At 46.2% G+C, this 21,484-nt stretch overlaps 1 long non-coding RNA gene across 3 annotated transcripts in view; it reads left to right on the top strand.

Moving 5' to 3' along the window:
- The window catches only part of LOC118147379 (uncharacterized), a 74,561-nt gene extending 53,284 nt beyond the window's left edge, over positions 1–21,277 (top strand). For 2 of the 3 annotated variants that reach the window (XR_013526752.1, XR_013526750.1), the window contains one exon: positions 8,168–10,575. This is a non-coding gene — a long non-coding RNA (uncharacterized LOC118147379). Of the gene's footprint in view, positions 1–8,167; positions 10,576–20,341 lie in introns of those variants that run through there. The other variant, XR_013526754.1, reaches the window with a different exon arrangement.
- Positions 21,278–21,484: the final 207 nt, after the last annotated feature.

The raw sequence follows: 21,484 nt of genomic DNA, 5'->3' as shown, positions 1-21,484 counted from the left end.
TTCAGGACAGGAGTGGTGGCTCATGCCTGTAATCTCAGCACTTTGGGAGGCCGAGGTGGGTGGATCATGAGATCAGGAGTTTGAGACCAGCCTGGCCAACATGGTGAAACCCTGTCTCTAAAAAAAAACACAAAAATTAGCTGGGCACAGTGGTGCCTGCCTGTAGTCCCAGTTACTCAGGAGGCTGAGGCAGGAGAATTGCTTGAATCTGGGAAGTGGAGGTTGCAGTGAGCCAAGATCACACCACCGCACTCCAGCCTGGGCAACAGAGTGAGACTCCATCCCAAAAAGAAAGAAAGAAAGAAAGAAAAGAAAATAGCCTTGGCTCATGGTTGGGGCCTGGGATATCCTAGGAAAATGATCTCTGTGGGGCGTGTGGCAAGAGCTGGGTTGTCAGTCTCCAGGGATACTGCTATCAGTAACCTCCTTTTCCACTTTGCTCTTTGTTCCAAAACAATCATTGTAATATCTCAGAATTAAATCTCTGGCTGTGCTTTCAACCATGTGGTTAGGGACCAGACCTGATTATTCCCAGAACCACCCATGGGCCACGGGAAAGGCAAGGACCATGTGTTTCCTTGACTTAAACATGCTTGTTCTGGGCCACTGTGATCACACAGTTATCTTTCTTCCATTATCCTGGGCCTGCACATCACATACTTCCCTGGAGGTGCAAGATAACTGAAGGTTTTCTTCATGATCATCTTGAGTATGACCAGTTGTGGGGGTGGGGGGGTGTTTGTGCATGTGCATGTCTGTGCATATGTGCATGCTGCTTATCTCTCTGTATGTCTGTTGGGCTACACTCGCTATGCTTGTGCAGCCGACCCTCGTCTGCAGCCCTGCCTGGAAGGTGGAGGTGAGATGTCTGGATGATAGTGGTGGGGAAGGATGCCCACACAGCTGCTGAGCCATGCCCACATAGCAGCTGAGCCACACCCACATAGCTGCTAAGCCACGCCCACAGGCTCAGTTCATTCTGCTCAGCTGTGCACAGTTGGAATACAGGAGGTTATTGTTACTGGAACTGAACCCCCTGATCTAAATTCCGCCAAAGTATAAATAACATGACCCAGGATGAGAATCATGATTCCAGAGAGGCTGGGAGCTCCTATGGGCTTGAGAGCGGGGAGTGGTGGAGCAGGGAGGAGAAAATGTGGCAATTATCATACAATTGTCTGCTGATGTAGTTCAAAGGTGCACTCTAAAGCTTTTCTATAAAAGGATATATTAAAAAAAAAAAAAATGGGCTGGATGCAGTGGCCCATGCCTGTAATCCCAGCACTTTGGGAGGCCAAGGCCAGAGGATCACTTGAGGCCAGGATTTTGAGACCAGCCTGGTCAACATGGTGAAACTCTGTCTCTACCAAAACTACAAAAATTAGCCAGGTGTGGTGGTGCTTGCCTGTTAATCCCAGCTACCTGGGAGGCTGAGGCAGGAGAATTGCTTGAATCTGGGAGGTGGAGGTTGCAATGAGTCAAGATCATGCCGCTGCACTCCAGCCTGGGCAACAGAGTGAGACTCTATCTCAAAAAAGAAAACAAAATGCCATTAGGATCTCTGAAACTCCTATTAAACAGAAAACTGAAAAAGCCAGTGTTGAGGAGATGGTGGGAGGAAAGCTGGTCACATGTCGGCAGAATGAGAAAATTCAAGAACAAGACAAAGAAGGACAAGACTGGGGCAAACATGGTGTAAAGAAAGGGACGAGGAGAGAGGGTAAAGGGAAGGAAAGGGTCTGTCGTTACCGGCAGGGCTAATCCCAGGCAATGCTGTGTGCCTGGCAATCTTTTAGCCGAGCTCCCTACCGGTAAGTCTCTCGGTACAATGCCACAGGTATATAATGTGCTTCATATGTTTAATCAGCTTTCTTTTCAAAACAAGTATCTAGTTCATCTTAAATAGTACTATGTGGGAAATTACAACTTTGATATCTAGTTATATGTTTTTCTAATACATGTTAGCATAAACACACAATTAGTGTATCTGTCCATCTATCCATCTATGAAGCACCAAAAACAATCTCAGTTGCTGCCCAGTGGTGTGCACAGAATTCCATGGAAAGTCCGTTCCCCCCTCACCCCATAACCCATCCCTTAGCCATCATCATCTCTTACTGGAATTATTCAAACAGCTGTCTCATAGATGTCTCAGCCTTCAGTATTGCCCCCACTCCAATCCTGACGACAAACTAAAGCAATGGTGATAAATTCTAAAGTGAAAATTATATTATGATTAAAGATGGTTGATGAAATGCGTACATTTAGCACTGCTCTCTTCTAATACTGTTGAAACCATAATAAAGAATTTTTTTGAGGTGTGAAGTCATGAGAGCAAAGAGCATAGGAGAAGCTACCACAACCCACTGGGAAGAAGCTAGCGATCAGATGACAAAGTGCTCCTAGAGAATGCGAGCCCTCGGAAGTAAGAAGTATAAGAGATTGAGACCAACATCCTGACCAACATGGTGAAACCCTGCCTCTATTAAAATACAAAAAAAAAAAAAAAAAATTAGCTGGGCGTGGTGGGGCTCACCTGTAGTTCTAGCTACTCGAGAGGCTGAGGCAGAAGAATGGCTTAAACCCGGGAGGCAAAGGTTGCAGTGAGCCAAGATGGTGCCACTGCATTCCAGCCTGGTGAGACTCCATCTCAAAAAAAAAAAAAAAAAAAAGTACACCAAGAAGGGAAGAAGAAATGGGACTCCGGAAACAAGACTCCAACCCATGAGAGAGCATGATTTATGGAGATGCCAAGGAGATGCCAAGATCACAGCTACTGGTCCAGACTGGAGCAGGTCAACAGGTTCAGGAGAGATTCCTTTAAAACAGGAAACTGAGAATCCCTGAGGTGTCTGAAGACATTAAGAGACTTGGGCACAGTGGCTCATGCCTGTAATCCCAACACTTTCGGAGGTCAAAGTGGGAGGAGTTCAAGACTAACTTGGGCAATATAGTGAGAGCCCATCTCTACAAAACCTTTTATTTTTCTTTATTTTATTTTATTTTATTTTTGAGACAGAGTCTCTCTCTGTCACCTAGGCTGGAGTGCAGTGGTGTGATCTTGGCTCACTGCAACCTCCGCCTCTTGGGTTCAAATGATTCTCCTGCCTCAGCCTCCCAAATAGCTGGGACTAGAGGATTGCACTACCATGCCTGGCTACTTTTTTTTTCAGATGGAGTTTTGCTCTTGTTGCCTAGGCTGGAGTGCCATGGTGTGATCTTGGGCTCACTGCAACCTCTGCTTCCTGGGTTCAAGTGATTTTCCTGCTTCAGCCTCCTGAGCAGTTGGGATTACAGGCATGCGCCACCACACCCGGCTAATTTTGTATTTTTAGTAGAGATGGTGTTTCTTCATGTTGGTCAGGCTGGTCTTGAACTCCTAACCTCAGATGATCTGCCCACTTTGGCCTCCCAAAGTGCTGGGATTACAGGTGTGAGCCACCATACCAGCTGCTTGGCTAAATTTTGTATCTTTAGTAAAGATGGGGTTTCACCATATTAGCAAGGTTGGTCTCAAACTCCTGACCTCAAGTAATTAGCCTACCTTGGCCCCCGCAAAGTGTTGGAATTACAGGCATGAGCCACCATGTCTGGCCTCTACAAAACATTTTTAAAAATTAGCCAGGCATGGGGAAGCATGCCTCTCACCCCAGCTACTCAGGAGGCTAAGGTAGGAGGACCACTAGAGCCCAGGAGGCTGAAGCTCCAGTGAGCTGTGATCCCACCACTACACTCCAGCCTGGGTGGCAGAGTGAGACCGTGTCTCAAAACAAACAAAACACGCATTGAGAGGAGATTTACACAACCAAAGGATTCTCAAATTTGTGCTAGCACACAGAAAAGTGGACAACCAATAAAAAAACAGTCATTAACTCCAGACAGAATGCTTTACAGGAAAAGTGATTACAGTGCATGACACGGCTCAGCTGTGAATAGGCCCAGGGGGAGGTGGGGCTGACTGCAGTTCTGGAGCCCAGCGTGTGAACAGCAGGGGACAGGAAGGGAGAACAGGTCAGAGGCCGCAAGGGGCCAGTGTTCATCTCCATGGCAGGAGTGGCTGGATAATGAGGGAACAGGAAAACCGTGTTTGAGATTCCTGAAACTGAAAAGCTGAAGTGTTTGAAAGTGGTTGGCTGTGGGGAGGAAGTAAGAGTATGAAACAATTTGCCTCTTGGTTTTTTCTTTTTGCGATACTGAGTCTTACTCTGTCGCCCAGGCTGGAGTGCAGTTGCGTGATCTCAGCTCACTGTAACCTCTGCCTCCTGGGTTCAAGTGATTCTCCTGCTTCAACCCACAGCCCACCCATGCCCCCCAGCCCCCTCCAATACTCACCCCGCGCCCCCCACCCTCCAGTAGGTGGGACTACAGACATGCACCACCATGCCCAACTAATTTTTCTATTTTTAGTAGAGCCAGTATTTCACCATGTTGGTCAGGCTGGTCTCAAACTCACGAACTGAAGTGATTTGTCTGCCTTGCCTCCCAGAGTGCTGGGATTACAGGCAGGAGCCACTGTGCCCAGGCTACAGTTTGCCTCTTGAAACTGTGAGCAGTGCATAAATTTGAATTTAAAACACCAGATCACGTTATCGCTGCTTAAAACCTTATAAGCAATCCCTGACTTACTATGGTTGGTCTTGGGACTTTTCAACTTACCATGGTGCAAAAGCGACACACATTCCATTGTATTACACATTATTCCTCTCCACATTCAGTAGAAATCATTCTTTGAATTTTGATCTTTTCCTCTGCTGGCAAAATGTGGTACAATGAGACTCTGGGAAGAACAGTGAGTGATTCTGGTTTTCACTTTCAGTGCAGTATTTGATAAATTACATGAGATATTCAACACTTTATTATAAAATAGGTTTTGTGCTAAGTGGTTTTGCCTAACTCCAGGATACTGTAAGAGTTCTGAGGTTAGGAGGACTAAATGCATTTTCAACTTCATGATATTTGCAACTTACAATGAGTTTATCAGAATGCAACCCTTTCGTAAATCAAGGAGCAACTGTGATGGCTGGGTAAAATAGCTTTCGAGGCCTTTTCTGGGTAGGTCCTACCTACAGCCAGGGCTGAACCTTTCCCTGGTCCATAATGCACACTTCGTGTCAAGATATGCTTCGCCCCTAGGGCCAGCTATGATCTCTCAACTCATACATCTAGAATTTTGAACATGTGGCCCCCAGACTCTCCCCCTCCTCTCTATTCCCTTCTCTGGGCAAACTCTGATTCAATGTCAAGTTTCCATTTGGCCTTCACTTTTGAAGGAACTGTACCTCCACCCGCTAAACTCCCACCCAGCTAGACTGGGGAAGGCTTCCCTCCCGTCTGATTCCGTAATCCCCCTTTGTTCCTTATCACTTCCCATACTTGCTGCTGGTGCTTTATTAATTGTTTTCAACCCTCCACTGGAGAACTCTGCCAGGGCAAGAAAACAGTCTTTTTCATCATATTATCAGGGACTATCACTGTGCCAAGGACATTGTAAAACTCAGTAGATGGTTGTTGAATGAATGAATCCCACCGTCTAGTCCCTGGGGCAATATTTATCAAAATCTCCATTACAAAAATGTTTTCTCAGCTGAATTTTTTTTTTTTTTTTGAGACTGAGTCTCACTCTGTCATCCAGACTGGAGTTTGGTGGCATGATCTTGGCTCACTGCAACCTCTGCCTCTTGGATTCAAGCAATTCTTCTGCCTCAGCCTCCCAAATAGCTGGGATTACAAGCATTTGCCACCATGCCCAACTAATTTTTGTATTTTTGGTAGAGAGGGGGTTTCACCATGTTGACCACGCTGGTCTTAAACTCCTGCTCTCGGGTGATCTGCCTGCCTCAGCCTCCCAAAGTTCTGGGATTACAGGCGTGAGCCACTATGCCTGGCCTGACTTTCAATTTGAAGAGTATTCAGGCATCTAGATATAAATGAACTATATAAAGCAAATGTGTAATTGGCCTGTTTGTATGGTCCAGTTGGCCAGTGAGATATTTCTCTGCAGAGGATCCTTTCAGAGTCCCTCAAACCACACTTAGGTGGTAAAGTCACGTGTTTGGCTTCGTATTACTCAGACAAGCAATGTCATGTAGCAGTTGACCATGTGGTCACAAGGACTGGACTCCAGGGTTCAAATCCCAGCTTTCTCACTTAGACTTCAGCAAGTTATTTAGCTTCCCACGACTCGGGTTCCCTATCTGTAAAACTGGTATAAAATGATGCTTACTTCATAGGTGTTTTGCTCTGTTTTGAGACAGAGTCTTGCTCTGTTGGCCTGGCTGGAGTGCAGTGGTGCGATCTTCGCTCACTGCAACCTCCACCTTCCAGATTCAAGCAATTTTCCTGCCTCAGCCTCCTTAGTAGGTGGGATTACAGGCATGCGCCATCACATCCAGCTAATTTGTGTTTTTGTTTTTTGAAATGGAGTTTTGCTCTTGTTGCCCAGGGTGGAGTGCAGTGGCGCAATCCACAACCTCCGCCTCTTGGGTTTTCTCCTGCTTCAGCCCGAGTACCTGGGATTACAGGCATGTGCCACCACACACCCAGCTAATTTTTGTATTTTTAGTAGAGATGGGGTTTCTCCATGTTGGCCAGGCTAGTCTTGAACTCCTGACCTCAGGTGATCTGCCCACCTTGGCCTCCCAACGTGCTGGGATTACAGGCATAAGCCACCGTGCCCAGCCCTTCATAGATGTTTTTAGAGTGTTTTCAGCATGGTGCCTGGCACATAGTAAGCACTGAGTATATTATCATTATAGCTTCCAGATAGCTTTCTCTATATTCACTCCAGTTTGTTAATATTTTTTTAAAGTGTAACTGGTCAAAATTAAACGCAAACTATTTTGTCTGACAGAGCAAAGGGTACAGGGTTTTAGCACTGCCCTAGATCTAGAAATTTTACTTCTTTTAATGCAGTCTAAAATTACACTGACTTTTTTTTCTAAGCAACCGTATCATACTATGGAGTCATATCGACCTTGCATTTAATAACCCCCTCAGACCTTTTAGTGTGACTCTCTGTCCAAATAGCACTTCCCTTCCTGTATCTGTGCAATAAATTTTTAAAAATATATCTCTTTTGTTTTTTAAGATGGAGTCTCCCTCTGTTGGCCAGGCTGGAGCGCAGTGGTGTGATCTCGGCTCACTGCAACCTCCGCCTCCCAGGTTCAAAGGATTCTCCTGCCTCAGCCTCCCAAGTAGCTGGGATTACAGGCACCCACCACCGAGCCCAGATGATTTTTTTTATTTTTAGTAGAGATGGGTTTTCACCATATTGGCCAGGCTGGTCTTGAACTCCTGACCTCAAAGGATCTGCCCTTTTCAGCCTCCCACGGTGCTGGGATTAGAGGCATGAGCCACCGCGCCTGGCCTAACTCATTCATAAAGTTGCTGAACAGAAGGAGGCCAAGGACAAAATCAACATAACTCTAGTAAAGCCTGTTCAAGTCAACAGCAATCAACAGTCCAGCAACATTCTTCACATGCAGTCCTTCAGCCTGCAATTCCTTATCTCTGTCTATAAGGATATCATGATAAAGGTCCCAAATTACCATTTCTTAAAGATGTCTGAAAAATATGGGCTCTAAGGGTGTTTGTTCATAAGAGCAAAAAACAGAAAACACCTTAATGTCCAACAAGAAGAGATTAATGCATCTGTGTTTGTAGATATTTTCAGTGGACAGCTTTTGCATTACAAAAAAATTAAAATTCTGGCCACGTGCGGTGGCTCATGCCTGTGATCCCAGCACTTTGGGAGTCTGAGGCAGGTGGATCACAAGGTTAGGAGTACGAGACCAGCCTGGACCACATAATGAAACCCCATCTCTACTAAAAATACAAAAATTAGCTGGGCATGGTGGTGTATGCAGGAGAATGGCTTGAACCCTGGAGGTGGAGGTTGCAATGAGCCCAGATCACACCACTGCACTCCAGCCTGGGCAACAAGAGCGAAACTCCATCTCAAAAAAAAATTAAAATTCTGCACATTCATGTTGCCTAAACTTATTTTTGGCCATAGATAGATTGGCTATTTGGGGTTTAGTTCCCTAGTTTTCCTTCCCTCTTCTGGTAATATCACTCTGACTTTCTTTGGGTGGAAAGAATTTCCCTTTCTCACTGGGTTACCTCTAATGAAATTGTCTAATAAAGCAACTCTTGTTTCCCTAACCAGAGGGAGGATACTCGGCCCAAGCTAGGATATCGAACTGTCTCGTCAAAGACTTCGAGAACTAAGAAAATTGGAACTGATGTGTCACAGCATTTGTGCCCTGATCCAACTGGCTATAAATCCCTGCTGCCAGAGCCCAGAGCTGCCCCGTGTCCTGCTCTTTCTGATTTGGATTTTCCATCTCTCCCTTTGATGTGGTGGACTCCCCATAACTCCCAATGAAGGGCATTTTGCTTAAATCATCCAGTGTTAGTTTCTGTTGCTTATGATAAAAAACTTTAACTGGTTAAGTGAAGTCCCTTAAAATATTTTAGAACTGTTTTTCAAATTCCAATATATAAAACAGAGTGCAGACCAAGTGCAACGGCTCACATCTATAATCCCAGCATTTTGGGAGACCGAGGCAGGCAGATTGCTTGAGTCTGAGAGTTTGAGACCAGCCTGGGCAACACAGTGAGACCTCATATCTGCACAAAAAAAATGCCCCCCCCCAAAAAAAATTAGCCAGAGGTAGTGGCACATGCCTATAATCTCAGCTACTCGGGAGGATGAGGTGGGAGGATTGCTTGAGCCCGAGAGACAGAGGTTGCACTGAGCCAAGATTGTGCCACTGCACTCCAGCCTGGGTGACAGAGTGAGACCCTGACTCAAAAAACAAACATACAGGCCAGGCGTGGTGGTTCACACCTGTAATCCCAGCACTTTGGGCAAGTGGTCAAGGTGGGCAGATCATGAGTTAGGCCAACATGGTGAAACCCTTTCTTTACTAAAAAGACAAAAATTAGCTGGGCATGGCGGTGCATGCTTGTAATCCCAGGTACTCAGGGGGCTGAGGCAGGAGAATTGCTTGAACCTGGGAGGCAGAGTTTGCAGTGAGCCAAGATCACGCCACTCTAGCCTGGGTAACAGAGCAAGACTCTGTCTCGAGAAAACAAAACAAAACAAAAACAAACAAAAAACTCAAACAGAAAAATAAAGAAAAAAACAGAGTGCTCTTGCACGTGGCTGGTCTGTCCATTTGGTGACCTCTTACCTGTACAATAAACTCCCAGAGCTCTACAAATGCAGCGTAAAGTCGAAGTCATCTTTCGAGAATGGAATGAATGCTTCCTCTCCTCTCTGGTGATGCTAAGTATAAAGAGTTCACTTGTTACTTCCTACAAGTCTTATTGTTTGTTATGTGTGTTGTCCTGTCTTTCATGTTAGAAGCTTTCCCCAAATGTCTGACGATTTTTGGCTCTCAGTTTCTATTTAAAAGCAACCCAGTAAAATGATGATCAGAAATGTACATGGGCAGGGCTTGTACCCAATTCTCCTCTTTTCAACTCCACTCCTTGCTTCCGAGGTCCTTGGTGCTTCGGATTCCTGAGACTTCCTGGCAATCTGTTGCCCAAAGTGTCTTCCTTTGTTGGCATCTACTTTTGTAGTCACTTGCTTCCAGCTTTCTCTGTTCTGCCAAGTCAGTTACCACTCATCCATTTATTTTCCACCTTCCAAAAATGCGTTGTCATTGCTGGTCCTGTCGTCTCCTCTCCTAATCTCTTTATCTGTAGATTTTTATCTTTCTTGTTCCTTTCATATGATTTTAGTGTTTTTTAGTGAGAAGGAAGTAGAGATAATAGTTGAGTTCATTATTTCAGTGGAAATCTCTACCTTTTCTGGAGTTACCATGTTGTATTTTTATATTAAATACAAATAGGAGTATTTTTAAGTGGATGAAGACACAGTCCTATAACATTTGTTTGTCGTCTACCAGTGGTCTACAAACCTATTAGTCAAATCAAAAAGGAAATAAAGACGGTTACTATGATTTGTCCTTAATAAATTCATTGGGTTCACTTGATTATTTTCTGAGTGTTCACAACAAGCAACCCTGTTTAACCAGGTGATCCTATTAATTGCCAATATTCAACACCAAGCTGGTGATGAGCAGAATCCACTATTTTCCTTCATACAAGGTCAACTCAATTGCAATTCCTTTCTAGTTTCTCATGAAATTTTAAAGCCTATTGATAGTTACTTTGCAATCCCTTTTCCAAGTCCCCTCAGCTTCTTATAAATAAATTTGTCTAGACATGAGGTTTTTATTTATTTATTAAAATAATTACTTTAAATAAATTGCTTCACCTACTGTAGGCTTGAATCCTCTTTTTGCAATGTTTGTCCTAAGGTTTTTTAGTTTGAAGACTGCACTCGATTTTTTTCTGGGAGAAGTGGGACTCCTAGCATCTAAACACCCTTCTTATCTGGAGGGGAGTCCAAACATATGTGGAGACAGGGCTCCACCTCCCACCATGAAAACCAAAGGGGTAGAAATTCTCTCTCCTTGTCCTCTAGCAAGAGAGCATGTGACCTAGGCTCAGTGAATCAGGATTTTGAATATTGGGGGAATAATGTAAAGACAAAAAAGGTGGGAGTTTCTTCACTGCAGCAGTAGAGGAGTGGAGAGTAGGGCGGTAGTGGGCATCCTTTGCCAGTGATACCTAAAGTAGAAGGACCAGTATCCCCTGATGGCATTTCCAGCCAGGGTGGCCCTATTCTGGTGGCAGGACCTTGATAGAATTTGGCTGCCTAACCTCTCTTGGTCCCTGTTTGGGGCTTTTTTGTTTGTTTGTTTTTGAGAAGGAGTCTTACTCTGTTGCCCAGGCTGGAGTGCAGTGGCTCGATCTCAGTTCACTGCAAGCTCCACCCCTGGGGTTCAAGCAATTCTCCTGCCTCAGCCTCCCAAGTAGCTGGGATTATAGGTGCCTGCCACCACACCTGGCTAATTTTTGTATTTTTAGTAGAGAGAGGTTTCACCATGTTAGCCAGGCTGGTCTTGAACTCCTGATCTCAGGTGATCTGCCCGCCTTGGCCTCCCAAAGTGCTGGGATTACAGGTGTGAGCCACCACACCTGGCCCTTGGCTAGGTTTTGATCTTGGTGTTGTAGACTTCCCCTTGATTCTGTGAACTGCTTTACACCATTCCAGCAAATTTCTTTTGTGCTGAAGTTAACAAGAGTCAGTTTCTGATATCTGGACCAAAGACCTTGACTGGTACAGAGAAACTGGTAGAAGGAGATGGTTGCAGATGACAGAACCCTGGAGAAATGGATGAGGGAGGGAATCTGAGCTGGCTACCTAGTTACTTAGGACTGAGAGCAGTACAAATTTAGTTAGTATGTAGGGATAATATGTGCTTGATATTGTATAGTGGTAGAAAAAAATTAAAAGATATTTTCCAGATCACTGTTTATTAAAAGCAACTATTTGTCCCTGCAAACTATAGGAAAGTCAAAAGAAATCCCAAACCTTCAGAGTGGTGTTAATTTCTTTTCTTGGCTCTAGTCTGCTTCAACAAAAATAGATTACAAGCTCAGCTCCTTAAATTTTCAGATCATAATACAGATGAACACACAGGCATTTTCTAAAATCATACTAAAGAGAATCTCATTTCTCACAGCTACAGAACAGAGGTAACTGAAAGCCAAACTCCATGAATTACCAAATTACAAAGTCAGCTGAATTTTTAGCCTCACTAGGACCGGTATGTGAAAGTTAGAGCATTGATTGGGACCGCACTGCCGCTTGAGAACTGGAATGAGAAAATAGGAGGATATCTGAAAAACTCAGGGAACTCTGTGCCCCCGAGCCTCACTAAGCCTTCATCACCAGCCAAAACAAAGCCTACTCCTATGTGTAATGAGGCTATTATTGCTTTACATGAAGATGCACCTAAGAGAGTTATCTTGCAAAAGGAAGCCAATTATCTTCCTGTTTGACTCCCCTCACTCCTCATTATCTCCAAACTTATAACTAGGAGTAGGTACCAGCATGTCCAGGAGGGCCAATTATAAAGTACAACCAGAGAGTTAATGATTAGCACACACTGGACAAGATACACACACACACACACACACACACACACACACACACACACCAAGATTTGCTAATTTACAGTAATGTGGAGGAACATACATAGGAATAGATCTTCTGAGGGAAAAAGTAAAATTTTGCAGATATACTTTCTAGAAATTCAGATTTAGCAGGTTGACTCAAGTAGCTGGAAATGTTTCTAAATATTTTCTTGGTTGGTTGCCTGAAACCTAGTCACTGGGGAGGACAATGCCAAATGCAGTGGAGGTACAAAGTGGTGTCATGTTGAGGAAGGAATTCGAAGGCACGGGAAGACAGAAATACTGGAGGGCATTCATATGTCCTCTTTCTATGTCCCCAAGGTGGCCCAGAAAGCCAGTGAAGAAAATACCAGCATCTTTGAGAATGCTTTAGTGACTGTCTAAGTAGGCCAGGAATGCCGATGGGAGATGCTGCAGCTGCCATGGTTCCCCTTATTTTAACAGCAGTGGATAGATCCCGGGTCAGCAGAGGCTAAATGGTGGCACTTAACTGCCGGTGGCATGGATGTGACTTTCCTCTTAGGCAGCAAGGCCAGCATGATGATCAGAAACTTCAGGCCTTCAAGCCTCTCTTTGTTTTCTGGTTTTGGGTGTTTTTTGTTTTTTGGTTTGTTGGTTGGTTGGTTTTTGAGACAGGATCTTGCTCTGTCGCCCAGGCTGAAGTGCAGTGACACAATCATGGCTCACTGCAGCTTTCACCGCCCGAGCTCAAGTGATCCTCTTACCTCAGCCTCCAGAGAGTAGCTGGGACTACAGGCTCAAGCCACTACACCTGGCTAGCTTTTATATTTGTTGGTGGAGACGGGGCTTTGCCCTGTTGTTCAGGCTGTTTCAAACTCCTGGGCTCAAACAAGCTGCCTACCTCAGTCTCCTAAAGTGCTGGGATTACAGGCATGAACCACCATGCCCGGCCCCTTCAAGGCTTTTTGATCATGGTGCCTCAGTACCAAAACAAATGATTAGCCACTAGACATCCTCAGAATCACAGAAATGGCCTCCTGACCTGTGGAATAAAGCCTATATGTAAACAGGGCCATTTGAAAATACCTGTACTTCCCCCTACCTATCCAAAATCAGTCAAAACAACACTACATCCCCAGGGAAATCATCACCAGGATCTTGTTAGATGCCAGGTGCAGAGTTATACTACATTTCCATTAACTATTTAGTTTGGCTACTAGAGAAATTGGCTGGATCTTGAAAAATCGCATGGGTCCTCAGTGCTCTTGTATCTGCTATTCCAGATGGGGTCTCCTAATAGAGCCTGTGGCACTTGGAAGACTGCAATAACCCTAATGCCTTTGTTCTCTATCTCAGGAATTAGAAAACGCCAGGAACAGGGTTGTTTTCACCGGGAAGAGAAATATTAGAGCAACACGCCATCTTCCTTGGCATTATTATCTCTCTGTCTCTGGACAAGAATGAAATTCACAGGTTACTGGGTGTCTTTTTATCCCATTAGGCATCATGCTAGTCTACAATACTGATCCTACACCATGATGATAGGATCTGAAGATCCGGAAGTTCCAGGTACCCAAAGCACCTTGATAAAACACATGTCAGAGTAAGGAAAGGAGGATGGGAAGGAGAGAGATTCTATGAAGATGCAGGCATCAGTGATGCTTCTAGAGGTTGTAGGGATCTAACTCCCATCAGAACACCCCATACAAAATGAAGACTAGGTTGAGCATCTTTTAATCTCATCACTAAGAAAGAGGCATAAGCAGCTGGGTGCGGTGGCTCACACCTGTAATCCCAGCACTTTGGGAGGCCGAGGTGGGTGGATCACCTGAGGTCAGGAGTTTGAGACCAGCCTGGCCAACATGGTGAAACCCTATCTCTACTAGAAATACAAAACAAATTTAGCCAGGTGTGGTGGTGGGAGCCTGTAGTCCCAGTTACTTGGGAGGCTGAGGCAGGAGAATTACTAGAACCTGGGAGGCAGAGATTGCAGTGAGCCGAGATCGTGCCACTGCACTCCGGCCTGGGCAACAGAGCAAGACTCCATCTCAAAAAAAGAAAAAAAAAAAGGAGATAAAAAGGAGGTACAAGCTTTGCTGGGCCTTTTTAGACTTTTTTTTTTTTTTTTTTTTTTCCCGAGACAAGGTCTCCCTCTGTCACCCAGTCTAGAGTGCAGTGGTGTGATCTTGGCTCACTGCAGCCTCAGCCTCCCAGGCTCAGGCAATTCTCCCACCTCAGCCTCCCAAGTAGCTGGAACCACAGACACATGCCACCATCCCTGGCTAATTTTTGTAATTTTGTAGAGACAGGGTTTCACCATGTTGCCCAGGCTGATCTTGAACTGGGCTCAAGCAACACTCCTGCCTCGGCCTCCCCAAGAGCTGGGATTACTGGCGTGAATCATAGAGTCGGCCCTATTTAGGTATTTATCTTTGAGATAGAGTTTCACTCTCTTACCCAGACTGGAGTGCAGTGTGACAATCTCAGCTTACTGCGACCTCCACCTTCTAGGCTCATGTGATTCTCCTAACTCAGTCTCCTGAGTAGCTGGGATTACAGGCACTTGCCACTACCACTCAGCTAATTTTTGTATATTTGGTAGAGATGGGTGTTCACCATGTTGACCAGGCTGGTCTCAAACTCCTGACCTCAAATAATCCACTTGCCATGGCCTCCCAAAGTGCTGGGAGGCCATGCAAGATCCTTTTTAGACTGTCCAGGTAACACATACCACAGTTTGGTATGCATCTCCAATCCATTTGCCAATTGACTTGAAAGGCTTCCTGGTTTTCAGAGGGGCCAGAGAAAGAAAATCTCCAGGTTGCAGCATGTGTGATTCAGCCACTTGACCTTAACAACCCAGTGGATCCAAATAGTGCTTGAGTTAACAATGGCAAACTGGGCTGCAGAACATAGCTTGTGGCAAGCCTGATGAAGAGAATCACTGTGGAGACCTTTATTGTTTTGTGTCAATCTGTGACTTCTTCAGTAAGCAGCTGTTACCTTTGTAAGAGATACTCTTGGCCTGCTAGTGAGCCTTGAAAAAGATGGAATGTCGCCCACGGAGCATCCGGTCCCAGTGAGATGTTGAGTTACCCATCGTGGACTTGGTAATGTCTGAGCCACAGGACCGTAAAGTTGAGTGTGGTTAGCAGGTTACTAGAAAGCAGTGAGAACAGGTTCAAGTAGGTCCTGGAGGCACAATAAAAGAGAATTTTTTCACACGTCTCATACACCAGTTCCTGCCACTTGCTGCCGCTTCCTCAGCCCACATCTGTGGCCTCATGTGGAGCATCTTACCAGCCACATCCATTAACAACCCCATTCAGATTTGTTCTAAAGGGCATCCTCTCGGTGGGCAGAGCATATAGCTCATCTCACTGTCCACTTTGTCTTGAAGAATTGATAACTTGAGGTAAGAGTTTACAGTGAGTGTCTGGCAGTGTCCGGTTGTATAGCAAGTGACTTGGGACAAGACCGCAGAATAGTTTTGGGAAAGAGGTACTTTTAATGCCCTGTTGGTCAGAAATGATGCTGTCATTTTGGAGCAAGACGTTTGGGGAAGAAGAAAGTAAAATGGTCCAGGTGCAGTGGCTCACACCCGAAATCCCAGCAATCTGAGAGGCTGAGGCAGGTGGATCACTTGAGGTCAGAAGTTCAAGACCAGCCTGGCCAATATGCTGAAACCTTGTCTCTACTAAAAAATACAAAAATTAGCTGGGCATGGTGCTGCATGCCTGTAATCCCAGTTACTCGAGAGGCTGAAGCATGAGAATAGCTTGAATTCAGGAGGCAGAGGTTGTAGTGAGCTGAAATCATGCCACTGCACTCCAGCCTGGGTGACAAAGTGAGAGTCTGTCTCAAAAAATAAATAAGTAAATGTTTCTAGAATTTCCATAGTTACAATAAGTTTGTCAGAAATGTTTTCAAAAGTTCCACTCTTGGCCGAGTGCAGTGACTCGCACCTGTAATCCCAGTACTTTGGGAGGCCGAGGCGGTCGGATCACTTGAGGTCAGGCGTTCCAGACCAGCCTGACCAACATGGCGAAATCCTACCTCTACTAAAAATACAAAAATTCGCTGGGCTTGGTGGCACATGCCAGTAATCCCAGCTACTCAGGAGGCTGAGGCAGGAGAAACATTTGAACCCAGAAAGCGGAGGTTGCAGAGATCACACCACTGTACTCCAGCCTGGGTGACAGGGCAAGACTCCATCTTCAAAAACAAGATATAAGGAATCCCTCATATGATTTTCTTTGAGTTGAATCAAACTCATATCTCATCAAGATCCCTTTTTGTAATTATTGCTTCATTAGAGAGACAGAAACAGGAAGTAGAGGAAATAGAGTTGAATATTTGAAAGTCAGGACATCCTCGGTGGGTAGGCTTCAGTGAAGTCAGCAATGGACAGATGTGACTACACTCTTGGGGCTATATCAAGCAGATTCACAAGAAACGGATGTTTCCAGAGTGCCCACGTACAGTTAGAAATATAACTACATACAGGACTGAAATGTTCAAATTGGCTGGCTTGCCAGTCACACAGAGAAGCTAAAATATAACCAGAAGATTGTGGTGAACCAGGGAAAAGAACAAAGACAATTAGCAGGTTTATCTAAAGGTATTAAGCTTGATCACCTGATGCATCCATCTATGGGAACATACCTGGCAATTATACTGAAATACCTGGGTCTGCTGGTCAGGGATGTCTGTCCCCCTGAGGTGTTTGTTTCAAGTTCATTACCAAAGTCAGGCTCCCTGAGCACTCCTTTCCCAGGCTTTAGTCTGACCATCTGCATTATTTTAATGTGCATTTTCTTTTAGGGTGAGTACAGCCCCAGAACACTGGCTCTAACCTATAATCCTTTCACTTTGGGAGGCCAAGTTAGGAGGATCACTTAAACCCAGGAGTTCAAGGCTGGCCTGGGCAACATAGTGAGACCCCATGTCTACAAAATACAAAAATAAAGAAGATTAGCTGGGTGTAGTGGCATGTGCCTGTAGTCCCAGCTACTCGGGAGGTGGAGGCACAAGAATCGCTTGAACCTGGGAGGTGGAGGTTGCAGTGAGATGAGATCGTGCCACCGCACTCCAGCCTGGGCAACAGAGTGAGACCCTGTCTCAAAAAACAACACAACAAAGAAGTGTGAGTACAACATAGTAGACGAGGGCCAAGCCTGAGCCAGAGATAGGTGAATACTGTCCTGTGAAAGTGTGACAACATCCACACACTCTGTCCCCCTGGTACTCCCCAATGCCTGAGACTCCCATTGTGAATAGTTACCTCCTCCATTGGCTCCTCTCACTGACAGTTATTGTGTCAACTGAAGTTGTGAATTATTTTGCCCTTAACCACATACCCATCACTATATTCAGTTGTGCTGCGAGTTCTCATCTGTTTATTACAAAACCAGCTCCTGTCTCCTTTTCTAGAGTCTCATGTTGCACGCATTTCTGCTGCCCCTTAGCGATGTCCCCTTAACCACCACTAAAGGAAACTCCCCGTCTTTATCCTGTGACAGCCTCCTCCTTGCTCTATAGTCTCTTATGCTGCCTGCTCTCAACTCCTCTCAGCCATATCCACCAGTTCCCTCTCCCTGCGGAACCTAGCCTTCTTCCATGGGTCTGGCATGGAGCTCAAGAATCTGCCCTGTAGCAAGCTCCCCATGGGCTGCTGGCACAAGCTGAAGGGAAGCCCTCTGTGAATCACCTTCAGTTCCCCAGTGACCTTCTTTGAACAGTGACATTGGCCAGATTCATCTGCTACCTCATCTGTTGCCACATCACCAACCTGCGGCTTAGCTACTTGCAATCTGGTGAGAAACAGAAGAAAGAGAACAGAGTTTGGAGAAAAGCATACCTAGACTGGAATCCTGCTTCTGCCATTTATTGTGTGACTCTGGGAATGGCTCTTTTAAAAATGCATTTCCTAATTCCAATCTAGTTCACAGGGTTGTTGTGAGGCTTAGAGGGAGAAAGATGCTTCCTTCAGTAAGTATGTGCTGAGCACCTCCTATGCACCAGGCACTGGGTACTGGGTACTGGTACAAATACCCATTCCTTGCTTCTTCCCTCTCCCTCCCCGTCTCATCGCCCTGAAACCTGGAGGTCACTATTTGAGTTCTCCCTTCTCTTGGCTGGGTTTGTATCTCATCCAGCTGCCTCCTGCCACTCTTAGATTCCTGAGAGGTGACACGGGGCACATTACTGATGAATTCCTTGTCTTGATTCCTGATCAAGGCTTCTATGTGTCCAGTCTCTGGGTGGGAAACCCAGTGTGCCAAGCTAGGCAATGTGGAAACCAGTGTGGACCCATTTCCCCCTTGCCGATGAGCTGACAGCCACAGTTAGCCATAAGGAGCCAGCTTGCTGTAGCCTGTTCCCCTGGCTGGATGGAACCCTTTAAAGCCTAAGGAGCCTCCCAGGTAGGAGGCTTGCATGGCCCATGTCTTGCCATCCTAAGGACCACTTCCTAAGGGAAGGAGAAAGAGAACGTATGGGGATGAAGATGAATTTTATAAGCCCTTCCCATTCTTCCCTGGGAAACAGGAAGAGACTTTGTTCTGTACGACCCTGCTGTGCATCTTCAATGCCCCCAATGCCAGGAAACGTCTTACTGAAAGAGGCGGCCACGAGTCAGTGAGGAAATGTGTCCGGTCACCAGGGACCTCCTAGCTCCATACACGTCAGCCCTGTCTGCTCCTTCCCCCACCTATTAGCAACATCTCACACTGTTGATTCCCCATAGCTTCCAGAAGAATCTTCCTCACTGAATAGAGGCCAAAGTCCTTAGGTACTCAAGGCCTTCTGGGACTGGGCCAAAGCCTGCCTTTCTTACTGCATCCCTCCCCATGTCCCTTCAGTTCGCATATGTTCCTATCAAATGTGCCATTTGCTTTTCTTTATAAATAGCCATGACTTCCCGACACCTGCCTTTGCTCATGTTCCATTCTGTCTCCATGCCTGGCTCCTTCCCTAACTCCCTCCCAGTCCACCCATGTGGAGCCTCTCTCCTAGGCTTCTGCCAGGACTCCATTTTTCTCTCTCTCTGAGGTATATCTTGCTGTCCTGACTTGCCTTCTCTACTGGGCTGTGAGTTTTCTGGACGGCAGGGACTTTTTATTCTCTCCTCACCGTGTCTTGCATGTCGTAGGCTCTCAATAGACACATGTGCCATAGTTTAGAACATGAGTGAGGCCTAACCGACCAGACGTCAGATACTAATGGGACTCAGACTTCAACTCGATTTTGTCTGCTACATGCATGTTGGTGTGTGGACGTCTGAGCTTCTCCATTATGTTCACTGAGAATTGCTGAACATCTTCTTCCTTGGACTGTCGTCATGAGACTGAGGTCAGCTGTCATCCTTGAGCCAGAAAAGTGAGGGTGAACTAGAGATCTGGAAGCTGAGGATTGGGGTTGAGTATCAAAGAGGAGTCCTGTGGCCAAGAAGAGTCCAGAAAGGGGAAAGCAGGCGCAGCCAGGGATCCTTAACTACAGAGCTGCCAAATGCTGAGGGGGCTCTGGTGAATGTAAAATGCAGCATGCATTATTGGGAAAGGGGTGATATCAGGGTCCAAAGCCCATACAAGGCAGCTGCTCTATAAGGCCTGAAGGTCAGGGTTTGGCTTAGGCGGGCGAGGGTAACATCTCTGGAGAGGTTGCATCTGGCCCTATTGAAGAGCTGGGCTCTTCCTACGCCAGTACCAATTTTCAGGTCTTCGGGACTCAGCATCTCACATGTTCTTTTTGTATTCTCTATTAGCCAGGTTTACAATTTCCTGGAGGCGTTTTTCTTTTCATATATTTAGTTTTTTGAGACAGGGTTTTACTTGGTTCCCCAGGCTGAAGTGCAGTGGTGCCACTATGGCTCACTGCAGCCTCAACCTCCCAGGCTCAAGTGATTCCCCTAACCTCAGCCTCCCTAACAGCTGGGACTACAGGCACCGTGCTTGGTTAATTTTTTTATTTTTAATATCTGAATTTTTTTGTAGAGACAGGGTCTCATTGTGTTGCCAGGCTGGTCTCGAACTCCTCGGCTCATGTAGTCCTCCCGACTCAGTCTCCCAAAGTGCTGGGATTACAGGCATGAGCTACCACACCTGGCCCTGGAGGCATTTTTCTCCCTCTCTTTTCATTTTGTTTAAACCATCCTTTGATCCTGTTGGCCAGACAGTTTCTGGGAAAGCCTGTTCCTTGGCTGTGGTGAGGTGCAGATGTCCTTAGCTCTGACCAGGAGCGCCAGATCTGACTTTTTGAGACCACCTATGTAACTAGCTCTTCATTTCCTAGCTCTTCTTTTGTCTTCCCTGTCATGCAGATCAGCAGGAAGAAGACACGAAAGAAAAATGGCATGGACCTTCATGTCCTTCAGAGTGACGGTGGGCTTGGGCCTTGCAATGAGAACAAGTATCACCCAGGATGGAGATCGGCCAGGGGCGGGGGTCATGGGTGGGCTACAGGTACCTCCTACCACTGACAACAAGGAGGCAGAATTTCCTTGGTCTAGACTAGAGTCTGGGTCATGGGCATGGCCGTGCTTGAGCTTCTGACCAGAAGCAGGTGGACATGGATTTGAGCTTCGTGTAAGAATGGAGACTCCCCTCCAGGGACCATAGGGGCTGGCAGCTGAAGAAGGTGACCTGGCCCCCGTCTAGAAGGTGAACACAGGGTAAACCCAAGCCCATGAAGTGGATGCAGCTGGGAAAATCTGCCTGGTGCTTTCAAACCTCAACATCAAACACTGCTCACACCTCAAACACTGCTCACACCATGGTAAAATCTAGTTGCAAAATCTGTCCTGCAGCAGTTTTCTTTCCAGACGCTCAGGCCTCTCCTGGCAGCAGGCAGCTCTCCCCACCCACCCCCTCCACTCGTGCCCCTCCTACAGCCCAAGGCAACTCCCAGCAACCTTTGTGAACCAAGCCCATCTTGCCGCCCAGGCTCCGGAGCTGTTTGCATGTTGTGCAGATGCAGCCTTCAGCCTTGGATACCCACCCACTCCTCTGCTTGGGAGTTGTTTTCACAGGCTGCTCTTCCTGTAGCTTCAGAGAAGTAGGTCAAGTAGGTTAAATTGCTTTGAAGGAGAAGTGCCAGGGGTTCAAGTCATCCAGCCTGGAGGCAGGAATCCTGGGTTCTATTTCTGGCTTCACAGCTAATCAGCTGTGTGACAGGCGTTAGGGGCTCATTCTCCCATCTGGGTCTCCCTGGGTCCTTCTCTAGGTCCCACAATTTTTTTATTTTCTTGAAGCTATATTCCCTGGGACTGTCTTCTTCCTCCCTCTTCCCTCCCTCTGGGAGGTGCTTTAAAGATGTTGGCTGCTCAAGGCTGGCATCCTGGGCAAGAGGGGCTGCAGTTGTTGTAGCCGATGAGGACTACAACAACTGCAGCTTTTGTGTAGACACGGTAGAGCTTATGGGGCCATGTGAGGCTGGAGTGTCAGGAAGTCAGACTCCTGTAACT

The sequence above is a fragment of the Callithrix jacchus genome, chromosome 14 (assembly GCF_049354715.1).
Source record: "Callithrix jacchus isolate 240 chromosome 14, calJac240_pri, whole genome shotgun sequence".
Classification (NCBI taxonomy): domain Eukaryota; kingdom Metazoa; phylum Chordata; class Mammalia; order Primates; family Cebidae; genus Callithrix; species Callithrix jacchus.
Note: the sequence above shows the minus strand (reverse complement) of the source record. Positions and strands in the feature narration are given on the sequence as shown.